The 11384-nt window shown below is 40.4% G+C and overlaps 2 long non-coding RNA genes across 2 annotated transcripts; both read left to right on the top strand.

Annotated features, from left to right (window-relative positions):
* Positions 1 to 804: 804 nt before the first annotated feature.
* On the top strand, positions 805 to 4552 carry LOC308388995. The gene is made up of 3 exons (XR_013970203.1): positions 805 to 1095; positions 2385 to 2500; positions 3502 to 4552. It is a non-coding gene; the product is annotated as an uncharacterized lncRNA (long non-coding RNA).
* A 1857-nt stretch (positions 4553 to 6409) lies between these two features.
* Positions 6410 to 9953, top strand: LOC308388930. Its single transcript, XR_013970195.1, has 3 exons — positions 6410 to 6700; positions 7990 to 8105; positions 9105 to 9953. It is a non-coding gene; the product is annotated as an uncharacterized lncRNA (long non-coding RNA).
* The last annotated feature ends 1431 nt before the right edge of the window (positions 9954 to 11384 follow it).

Below are 11384 nucleotides of genomic sequence, written 5' to 3'. Positions count from 1 at the left end.
CATTGTGTTGCTTGATGCTCTGAAGCTTGGAATGCATTTCTTTCTCTTTTAACTCCTGTTGCCTTTTCTCTTGGAGAAGCTTTTCATTTTCTAGCAGTGTGCGATCAAGCTTTTTTTTGTATACACTGTACATTAGCTCCATTTCTTGGAGATTGCTGTGCAGCCCTCTCTTCTTCGTGCCGTCTTGTTTCTTCTCTTGGACAAGTTTTTTATTTTGTTGCAGGGCTTCATCAAGCTTTCCTTGGAGCTCCTGGTTCTTTTTGTCCATGTCATGGAGATCTTGTTGTTTCTCCTCAATAATAGCTTCCTTTTCTTGAAGCTGGTATGACAACTTTTTTAGTTGAGCGCTCTTTTGCTCATTTTCCTCCATCAAGAACTTAATCTTCTCTGTGTTTCTGAGCGCTTCATCCTCCATTTCTTCCAAACGCTTTTCCTCTAGTTCCACTTGGTCACACCAAGGAAGAGAGGAAAGGGAAGAGTCTAGTGGCTCATCCCAGGGAAGAGCGTATGGGTCAACTTCTTGTCCCTTTGGATTTGTTTGAGACATGTTGGGTCTGGATACAGTTACAACTGCAAAGGATCCAAATATTTCAAAAGGCTTTTCTGGCGAACGGTTCAATGCTGCACACATCAAGGCTGCGAGAAACGGACTAAAAGTCGTTGCTCTTCACCCCTATTTATAGGTTTTAAGGGTCAACGGATCAAAGGAAAGAATGGTGGTAAGATTCTACGTGTGTGACGTCATAATTCTGTAAGGCAATGAGGTTGTCACGTGATATTTTTGGAGGAGGGCATTTTTCAACTTGGACAAATTATCAATAAAGTTTCAATCTCTGTTATTTTCCCCAAAAAACGTGTTGTCGCAATAATGTTTTCTACTGTAATTGGTGCCAACAGATGGCGCAGTTTAAAGTTGGCTGTTACTCTGCCCAGTCTGCTACCATAGAAGAAGAATGTAGACCAATAGTACTTTGACGATGTCCGCTGATCGTTTCCGTGTAAATCTTAGCATTGCTTTAGCCGTCAAGCTAAAGGTTTAGCTTCATACTGCCATATTTGCAGAGTAACAAAATATTTAAACGGTCTCAGATCATGGTGAGTATTTGAAAAAATGTTTATTTAATGTGAAACCTGTGATGTGGAAAGGTTAGCAAGCGTAATTTTGCCTATTGTGTTATACACGGGTGCTTACATCCGAGTAATTTTGATCTTTTCTAAGGTCCATGGGTTTATCCAACGAGCAGCTAAGTCACCGTTATATCTGTAATTTTGTGTGCAACGTCTTAATGCAAAAAAAAAAAAAAAAAAAAAAAAAATCAAATCCCAAATCAACGCAACGAAGCAAAGACTAAACAAAAAAAACCCCACAATGCGTTTTTAAGCTCTCTCTGCGTTCACTGTCTCTGCAAGTGTCAAACTTCCTCGCTTTAGCTGATGCTAACCAACATTAGCGCTTACGGTTCGTATATAAACACAACTGTCAGCCCTTCACTTTTGGTGCCGACAACATTTTGAGCATTTTCGACAGTTTGTGAAATGGTCGTCATTGGCATTACATGCCAGTAGTGTTCGCTAACTGACTTTACCGGTGATTATATTTATTATTGTTATTATTATTATAATTATTATGTATTATGATTAGTTTCCCCACCGGAAGAATGCGACATTCTTGCCAGAACATTCCCAAATAATTGACCACGTTTATTAACAGATCAATTTTCTCCACAGTTTTAGGGTGAGCTAGAATAGATATATGGTTTCAGTAATACGAATAAGAGCGCAACAACATAGAGACAATGACGATCACTCTCATAATTTCATTACGTTAGTGCACCCATCGCTCCGCATCCTTAACGCTACATTGATGTCGAGAGTCTCTGACACAGCTGTGCTCTGCAGCACAGACACCCTGCTTATCTGTGATTCGGCCAGACTGGTGTTGAACTCCAAAGACATGCGCGGGGTTAGGTTAGTTGGCTGTTGGTGTGAGTGGTTGTCTGAGTCTCTCTAATAACCCTCCAACAGACTGGCGACCTGTCCAGGGTGTACTTTTGCCCTATGACAGCTGGAATACAACCTGAATAAAATAAGTAGGAGAAAATGAATGATGTTTATGAACTGTAGTTAATGTAGTCAGACAATAAGTTACCGAGCAACAGGCCACAAGTCTTGGTGCAGAATCATACTAAGATTTAAAAAATAAAATGTTGGCACTGGTGTTTGAAACAGTATACTGTCAGTAAGACTGGAGCAACTGCACACATCTGGAAACTAATAACTAGAGTAGTTAAGTAACATTTTGTTACTGCATCCATTTAGCCAGGTATAATTAGCATGTCTACATACATGTCATTTCTAATGTGGTCCTATGTGGTATGTTGTAGGACAGTGAAGTGTCTGACACTGACCATGTACCAGTGCCTGAGAACACTGGTATGGAGGGGGAGAACGCACCTCTTTACTGTATTTGTCGGAAACCAGACATCAACTGCTTCATGATGTAAGTATATATCAGTTTTATATTTGCAGTACGTGCAGTAGGGGTGGGCGCTAGCTTCAGCAATGTTATCAGAGTTTGTTTTTTTTTTTTAAATGAAGATCTTCTATTTCGAGAAAACTACCAATAAGGATATATGCACAGATCTAGAAAACAATACTGTAACATTTTATTGATGCTTGCAGTTTGGAGGAAGCAGTATTTGCAAGTGTAACTAAATTCCAGGCATTTTCCATCCTTCTTTTCATATCAGCTTTTTTCTAATTGTCAGTGTGAACCAAGGTGTCAGCAGCAGCATTATAGTGCAAAAGTAGTGACCCAGCATAGATCAAATGTAAGCACAAAAGTAGCCAAGGTAGTGTTTTTCCTGGAAGTTTTAAGTGAAAGGATAAAGTAACTGCTTACCACTTTAGTTTAACAATGATTAATGAAATGTAACCGTGTAACTCATCAGCAGTCTGCACAGTATGGTCACATATTAAAACTGAAGAATATGTTGTACTTGTTGTAGTGTTTCATCATGGGTCCAGTTTTTACCCAGGTGCTTAAAGCCCTTCTTTACCCTCATGTAACACCAACAGTAATTTCCAACCACTATTTCCTGTTCCTGTCAGTCAAACAAACAGACGACAAACATCTTCTATAAACAGGAATAATGTCATTTTATCGGATTAGAAAACATCTAATCTAGCGTTGATATTACACTGCTGTTTAGTGTCTGGCTAATCTCAGTGTCACCAAAATATCTGCCCTACATGTCAAACAATGAGAGAACTTGAAACAGTAACATCACCTAGCAGCTTATTTTAATTAGTGCTAACGTTTTGTTTGCTGGCTAACATTGCTATTATTATAGTCACAGTTAATTGACTTTGAATAGCTTTATTTCAAAAGTAATTTTACAATTTCACAGCCATTTAGCTGTGTTAACTGTACATGCTGTAGGTCATAAGGCGTGCATGGATCATTTTTATAATCAGCCTCTTATCTTTTGTCCACCACAGACTTTGCCATGATAAATTGGTCAGTTGACAACCAGGAGCCGTACACCTTAACCTCAGAGGCCAGGACATCCAGGGGCAGTGTGAACACGCACTTGTTTAAGTGGGACGCAAGATGGACTATAGAGGGCCACCCCCTTGCCAGACAACCAAGTGCTGTCCCTGTCCACGGCCAGTGTGAGAAGGACTCTCACTAAAGTCAACCCACACAAAGCTGCTGGACCAGACAATATACCTGGACGCGTGCTCGGAGCCCGTGCTGACCAGCTGACTGATGTCCTAGCGGGCATCTTTAACATCTCCCTGAGTCAAGCTGTTGTGCCACAGTGCTTTAAAACCACCACCATCATACCTGTCCCCAGACCTTCCCAAAGCCTAATTACACAATGATTGCCTGAGCCTATTCTTGTTAAATGATGAAAAACTCAAAGGCACGTTTGGGCAGTGGATCTGTGTGAAATCACCAGCTTGCAAAACTAAATCAAAATGTGTGCTATTGATTCTAAAAATAGAAATCACAATAAAGTTCAACATTTACTAAAACCGCCATTCAGTCATCTGAGAATCTTTACTCATGAAATTATAACGGTTAGATGAATGTATATGCAGTGATTTACTGATCAATGATAAAAGGGGAGATTTATGCAATAACGAAGACTGTCATGAAAAGTATTTGGCATCTGATCTCCTGTAACCTGCGGAGCTAAGCTGTTTTACCAGCTCTGCTCTCTGATTTTTCTTTTATGAAAAAACACAAGTTGTCAAAGTTATTTGTTTGCAAATGTATTTCAGAAATATCGACATACTTTTTTTTAATCAGCAGAAACTTTATGTCAGTAGTGCAAAAACCTGCACTGATCTGACCTCATTTCTTCCTCATCCTGATTCCTGACCTGGGAAGGGAGAGAAATATTTGTTTTTATTTGTCTTCTTGTTTTATTTAATTCCTTGTGGGATTTGGATCCAACACGTAAAGTATGCATATTATGCACACACACAAACACACATGCAGCTATTACCCATTTCTTGTATTCTTGAATAAAGACATTGATTTGACACATTTAATTAGCAGCCAATTGTTTTTATTGTTCAATTATTAAGAAAAAAGAAAAGGTGGGGGTGGGTGGGATGTAAAGGGAGAGAGGAGAGAAAACCCCAACAATCCCCTCTGAGCAAGCACTAGGCGACAGTGGATAGGAAAAACTCCCTTTAAAGGAAGAAACCTATGACAGAACCAGGCTCTAGAGGGGGCAGTCAACTGTCGGGACTGGTTGGAGGGTGACTGTGAAAAGAGGGGAGGGAGATGGGAGAGGTGTTAGTAGTTAAGGGGAGGGGGGGGGGAATTAAGCTGGAGCAGAGGTGGGGGAAGAAGAGGTGACATTGGCAGTAGTGAAAGAAGGAGTGTTCTTCCTCCAGAAGAAGCAGAAGCGTTTTTTCTTTTTCTTCAGCTGCTCTTCCACGAGCACCTTTTTCTCGAGGATGAGGATTTTCAGCTCCTCGATTGTTTCGGTGTTTTGCTTCTGCAGCTTGTTGCATTTTTTCTCCACTTCTTCTATTTCAGCTTGTTTTTCTTCCAACCTTTCTTTCAGCACTTTAGATGTTGCCTCCTGTTTCTCAAACTCCTGGAGAAGAAGTTTTTCTTCTCTCTGCTTACTGACCAGCTGTTCTCTTTCTTGAAGCAGGTCTTGATATTTGTGCAGTGTCTCATTGAACTTTACCTGCAGCATCCTGTTGTTTCCCTCCATGAGCTGGAGTTGGCACTCCATGTCTCCCTGCTTTCTGTCCAGCTGCTCTTTCTCTTGAAGGATTCCTTTATTTTGTCGCAGAGCTTCATCAAGCTTTCCTTGCAAGCTTTCATTTTGTTGCTTGATGCTCTGAAGATTGGAATCCATTTCTTTTTGTTTGATTCCTTGTTCCCTTTTCTGTTGGAGGAGCTTCTCATTTGCTTGCTCTGTGCGATCAAGCCTTTTTTTCTCAACATTGTATATTAGCTCCATGTCTCGGAGGTTGCTGTGCAGCCCTCTCTTCTTCATGCCATCTTCTTTCTTCTCTTGGAGGAGTTTTCTATTTTGTCGAAGAGCTTCATCAAGCTTTCCTTGCAAGCTTTCATTGTGTTGCTTGATGCTCTGAAGCTTGGAATGCATTTCTTTCTCTTTTAACTCCTGTTGCCTTTTCTCTTGGAGAAGCTTTTCATTTTCTAGCAGTGTGCGATCAAGCTTTTTTTTGTATACACTGTACATTAGCTCCATTTCTTGGAGATTGCTGTGCAGCCCTCTCTTCTTCGTGCCGTCTTGTTTCTTCTCTTGGACAAGTTTTTTATTTTGTTGCAGGGCTTCATCAAGCTTTCCTTGGAGCTCCTGGTTCTTTTTGTCCATGTCATGGAGATCTTGTTGTTTCTCCTCAATAATAGCTTCCTTTTCTTGAAGCTGGTATGACAACTTTTTTAGTTGAGCGCTCTTTTGCTCATTTTCCTCCATCAAGAACTTAATCTTCTCTGTGTTTCTGAGCGCTTCATCCTCCATTTCTTCCAAACGCTTTTCCTCTAGTTCCACTTGGTCACACCAAGGAAGAGAGGAAAGGGAAGAGTCTAGTGGCTCATCCCAGGGAAGAGCGTATGGGTCAACTTCTTGTCCCTTTGGATTTGTTTGAGACATGTTGGGTCTGGATACAGTTACAACTGCAAAGGATCCAAATATTTCAAAAGGCTTTTCTGGCGAACGGTTCAATGCTGCACACATCAAGGCTGCGAGAAACGGACTAAAAGTCGTTGCTCTTCACCCCTATTTATAGGTTTTAAGGGTCAACGGATCAAAGGAAAGAATGGTGGTAAGATTCTACGTGTGTGACGTCATAATTCTGTAAGGCAATGAGGTTGTCACGTGATATTTTTGGAGGAGGGCATTTTTCAACTTGGACAAATTATCAATAAAGTTTCAATCTCTGTTATTTTCCCCAAAAAACGTGTTGTCGCAATAATGTTTTCTACTGTAATTGGTGCCAACAGATGGCGCAGTTTAAAGTTGGCTGTTACTCTGCCCAGTCTGCTACCATAGAAGAAGAATGTAGACCAATAGTACTTTGACGATGTCCGCTGATCGTTTCCGTGTAAATCTTAGCATTGCTTTAGCCGTCAAGCTAAAGGTTTAGCTTCATACTGCCATATTTGCAGAGTAACAAAATATTTAAACGGTCTCAGATCATGGTGAGTATTTGAAAAAATGTTTATTTAATGTGAAGCCTGTGATGTGGAAAGGTTAGCAAGCGTAATTTTGCCTATTGTGTTATACACGGGTGCTTACATCCGAGTAATTTTGATCTTTTCTAAGGTCCATGGGTTTATCCAACGAGCAGCTAAGTCACCGTTATATCTGTAATTTTGTGTGCAACGTCTTAATGCAAAAAAAAAAAAAAAAAAAAAAAAAATCAAATCCCAAATCAACGCAACGAAGCAAAGACTAAACAAAAAAAAACCCACAATGCGTTTTTAAGCTCTCTCTGCGTTCACTGTCTCTGCAAGTGTCAAACTTCCTCGCTTTAGCTGATGCTAACCAACATTAGCGCTTACGGTTCGTATATAAACACAACTGTCAGCCCTTCACTTTTGGTGCCGACAACATTTTGAGCATTTTCGACAGTTTGTGAAATGGTCGTCATTGGCATTACATGCCAGTAGTGTTCGCTAACTGACTTTACCGGTGATTATATTTATTATTGTTATTATTATTATAATTATTATGTATTATGATTAGTTTCCCCACCGGAAGAATGCGACATTCTTGCCAGAACATTCCCAAATAATTGACCACGTTTATTAACAGATCAATTTTCTCCACAGTTTTAGGGTGAGCTAGAATAGATATATGGTTTCAGTAATACGAATAAGAGCGCAACAACATAGAGACAATGACGATCACTCTCATAATTTCATTACGTTAGTGCACCCATCGCTCCGCATCCTTAACGCTACATTGATGTCGAGAGTCTCTGACACAGCTGTGCTCTGCAGCACAGACACCCTGCTTATCTGTGATTCGGCCAGACTGGTGTTGAACTCCAAAGACATGCGCGGGGTTAGGTTAGTTGGCTGTTGGTGTGAGTGGTTGTCTGAGTCTCTCTAATAACCCTCCAACAGACTGGCGACCTGTCCAGGGTGTACTTTTGCCCTATGACAGCTGGAATACAACCTGAATAAAATAAGTAGGAGAAAATGAATGATGTTTATGAACTGTAGTTAATGTAGTCAGACAATAAGTTACCGAGCAACAGGCCACAAGTCTTGGTGCAGAATCATACTAAGATTTAAAAAATAAAATGTTGGCACTGGTGTTTGAAACAGTATACTGTCAGTAAGACTGGAGCAACTGCACACATCTGGAAACTAATAACTAGAGTAGTTAAGTAACATTTTGTTACTGCATCCATTTAGCCAGGTATAATTAGCATGTCTACATACATGTCATTTCTAATGTGGTCCTATGTGGTATGTTGTAGGACAGTGAAGTGTCTGACACTGACCATGTACCAGTGCCTGAGAACACTGGTATGGAGGGGGAGAACGCACCTCTTTACTGTATTTGTCAGAAACCAGACATCAACTGCTTCATGATGTAAGTATATATCAGTTTTATATTTGCAGTACGTGCAGTAGGGGTGGGCGCTAGCTTCAGCAATGTTATCAGAGTTTGTTTTTTTTTTAAATGAAGAGCTTCTATTTCGAGAAAACTACCAATAAGGATATATGCACAGATCTAGAAAACAATACTGTAACATTTTATTGATGCTTGCAGTTTGGAGGCAGCAGTATTTGCAAGTGTAACTAAATTCCAGGCATTTTCCATCCTTCTTTTCATATCAGCTTTTTTCTAATTGTCAGTGTGAACCAAGGTGTCAGCAGCAGCATTATAGTGCAAAAGTAGTGACCCAGCATAGATCAAATGTAAGCACAAAAGTAGCCAAGGTAGTGTTTTTCCTGGAAGTTTTAAGTGAAAGGATAAAGTAACTGCTTACCACTTTAGTTTAACAATGATTAATGAAATGTAACCGTGTAACTCATCAGCAGTCTGCACAGTATGGTCACATATTAAAACTGAAGAATATGTTGTACTTGTTGTAGTGTTTCATCATGGGTCCAGTTTTTACCCAGGTGCTTAAAGCCCTTCTTTACCCTCATGTAACACCAACAGTAATTTCCAACCACTATTTCCTGTTCCTGTCAGTCAAACAAACAGACGACAAACATCTTCTATAAACAGGAATAATGTCATTTTATCGGATTAGAAAACATCTAATCTAGCGTTGATATTACACTGCTGTTTAGTGTCTGGCTAATCTCAGTGTCACCAAAATATCTGCCCTACATGTCAAACAATGAGAGAACTTGAAACAGTAACATCACCTAGCAGCTTATTTTAATTAGTGCTAACGTTTTGTTTGCTGGCTAACATTGCTATTATTATAGTCACAGTTAATTGACTTTGAATAGCTTTATTTCAAAAGTAATTTTACAATTTCACAGCCATTTAGCTGTGTTAACTGTACATGCTGTAGGTCATAAGGCGTGCATGGATCATTTTTATAATCAGCCTCTTATCTTTTGTCCACCACAGACTTTGCCATGATAAATTGGTCAGTTGACAACCAGGAGCCGTACACCTTAACCTCAGAGGCCAGGACATCCAGGGGCAGTGTGAACACGCACTTGTTTAAGTGGGACGCAAGATGGACTATAGAGGGCCACCCCCTTGCCAGACAACCAAGTGCTGTCCCTGTCCACGGCCAGTGTGAGAAGGACTCTCACTAAAGTCAACCCACACAAAGCTGCTGGACCAGACAATATACCTGGACGCGTGCTCGGAGCCCGTGCTGACCAGCTGACTGATGTCCTAGCGGGCATCTTTAACATCTCCCTGAGTCAAGCTGTTGTGCCACAGTGCTTTAAAACCACCACCATCATACCTGTCCCCAGACCTTCCCAAAGCCTAATTACACAATGATTGCCTGAGCCTATTCTTGTTAAATGATGAAAAACTCAAAGGCACGTTTGGGCAGTGGATCTGTGTGAAATCACCAGCTTGCAAAACGAAATCAAAATGTGTGCTATTGATTCTAAAAATAGAAATCACAATAAAGTTCAACATTTACTAAAACCGCCATTCAGTCATCTGAGAGTCTTTACTCATGAAATTATAACGGTTAGATGAATGTATATGCAGTGATTTACTGATCAATGATAAAAGGGGAGATTTATGCAATAACGAAGACTGTCATGAAAAGTATTTGGCATCTGATCTCCTGTAACCTGCGGAGCTAAGCTGTTTTACCAGCTCTGCTCTCTGATTTTTCTTTTTTCTTTTATGAAAAAACACAAGTTGTCAAAGTTATTTGTTTGCAAATGTATTTCAGAAATATCGACATACTTTTTTTAATCAGCAGAAACTTTATGTCAGTAGTGCAAAAACCTGCACTGATCTGACCTCATTTCTTCCTCATCCTGATTCCTGACCTGGGAAGGGAGAGAAATATTTGTTTTTATTTGTCTTCTTGTTTTATTTAATTCCTTGTGGGATTTGGATCCAACACGTAAAGTATGCATATTATGCACACACACAAACACACATGCAGCTATTACCCATTTCTTGTATTCTTGAATAAAGACATTGATTTGACACATTTAATTAGCGGCCAATTGTTTTTATTGTTCAATTATTAAGAAAAAAGAAAAGGTGGGGGTGGGTGGGATGTAAAGGGAGAGAGGAGAGAAAACCCCAACAATCCCCTCTGAGCAAGCACTAGGCGACAGTGGATAGGAAAAACTCCCTTTAAAGGAAGAAACCTATGACAGAACCAGGCTCTAGAGGGGGCAGTCAACTGTCGGGACTGGTTGGGGGGTGATTGTGAAAAGAGGGGAGGGAGATGGGAGAGGTGTTAGTAGTTAAGGGGAGGGGGGGGGGAATTAAGCTGGAGCAGAGGTGGGGGAAGAAGAGGTGACATTGGCAGTAGTGAAAGAAGGAGTGTTCTTCCTCCAGAAGAAGCAGAAGCGTTTTTTCTTTTTCTTCAGCTGCTCTTCCACGAGCACCTTTTTCTCGAGGATGAGGATTTTCAGCTCCTCGATTGTTTCGGTGTTTTGCTTCTGCAGCTTGTTGCATTTTTTCTCCACTTCTTCTATTTCAGCTTGTTTTTCTTCCAACCTTTCTTTCAGCACTTTAGATGTTGCCTCCTGTTTCTCAAACTCCTGGAGAAGAAGTTTTTCTTCTCTCTGCTTACTGACCAGCTGTTCTCTTTCTTGAAGCAGGTCTTGATATTTGTGCAGTGTCTCATTGAACTTTACCTGCAGCATCCTGTTGTTTCCCTCCATGAGCTGGAGTTGGCACTCCATGTCTCCCTGCTTTCTGTCCAGCTGCTCTTTCTCTTGAAGGATTCCTTTATTTTGTCGCAGAGCTTCATCAAGCTTTCCTTGCAAGCTTTCATTTTGTTGCTTGATGCTCTGAAGATTGGAATCCATTTCTTTTTGTTTGATTCCTTGTTCCCTTTTCTGTTGGAGGAGCTTCTCATTTGCTTGCTCTGTGCGATCAAGCCTTTTTTTCTCAACATTGTATATTAGCTCCATGTCTCGGAGGTTGCTGTGCAGCCCTCTCTTCTTCATGCCATCTTCTTTCTTCTCTTGGAGGAGTTTTCTATTTTGTCGAAGAGCTTCATCAAGCTTTCCTTGCAAGCTTTCATTGTGTTGCTTGATGCTCTGAAGCTTGGAATGCATTTCTTTCTCTTTTAACTCCTGTTGCCTTTTCTCTTGGAGAAGCTTTTCATTTTCTAGCAGTGTGCGATCAAGCTTTTTTTTGTATACACTGTACATTAGCTCCATTTCTTGGAGATTGCTGTGCAGCCCTCTC

Source organism: Rhamphochromis sp. 'chilingali', assembly GCF_963969265.1.
Source record: "Rhamphochromis sp. 'chilingali' genome assembly, chromosome: 21".
Taxonomy (NCBI): domain Eukaryota; kingdom Metazoa; phylum Chordata; class Actinopteri; order Cichliformes; family Cichlidae; genus Rhamphochromis; species Rhamphochromis sp. 'chilingali'.
The sequence above is the reverse complement of the archived record's forward strand: the minus strand, read 5'-3'. Positions and strand labels throughout refer to the sequence as shown.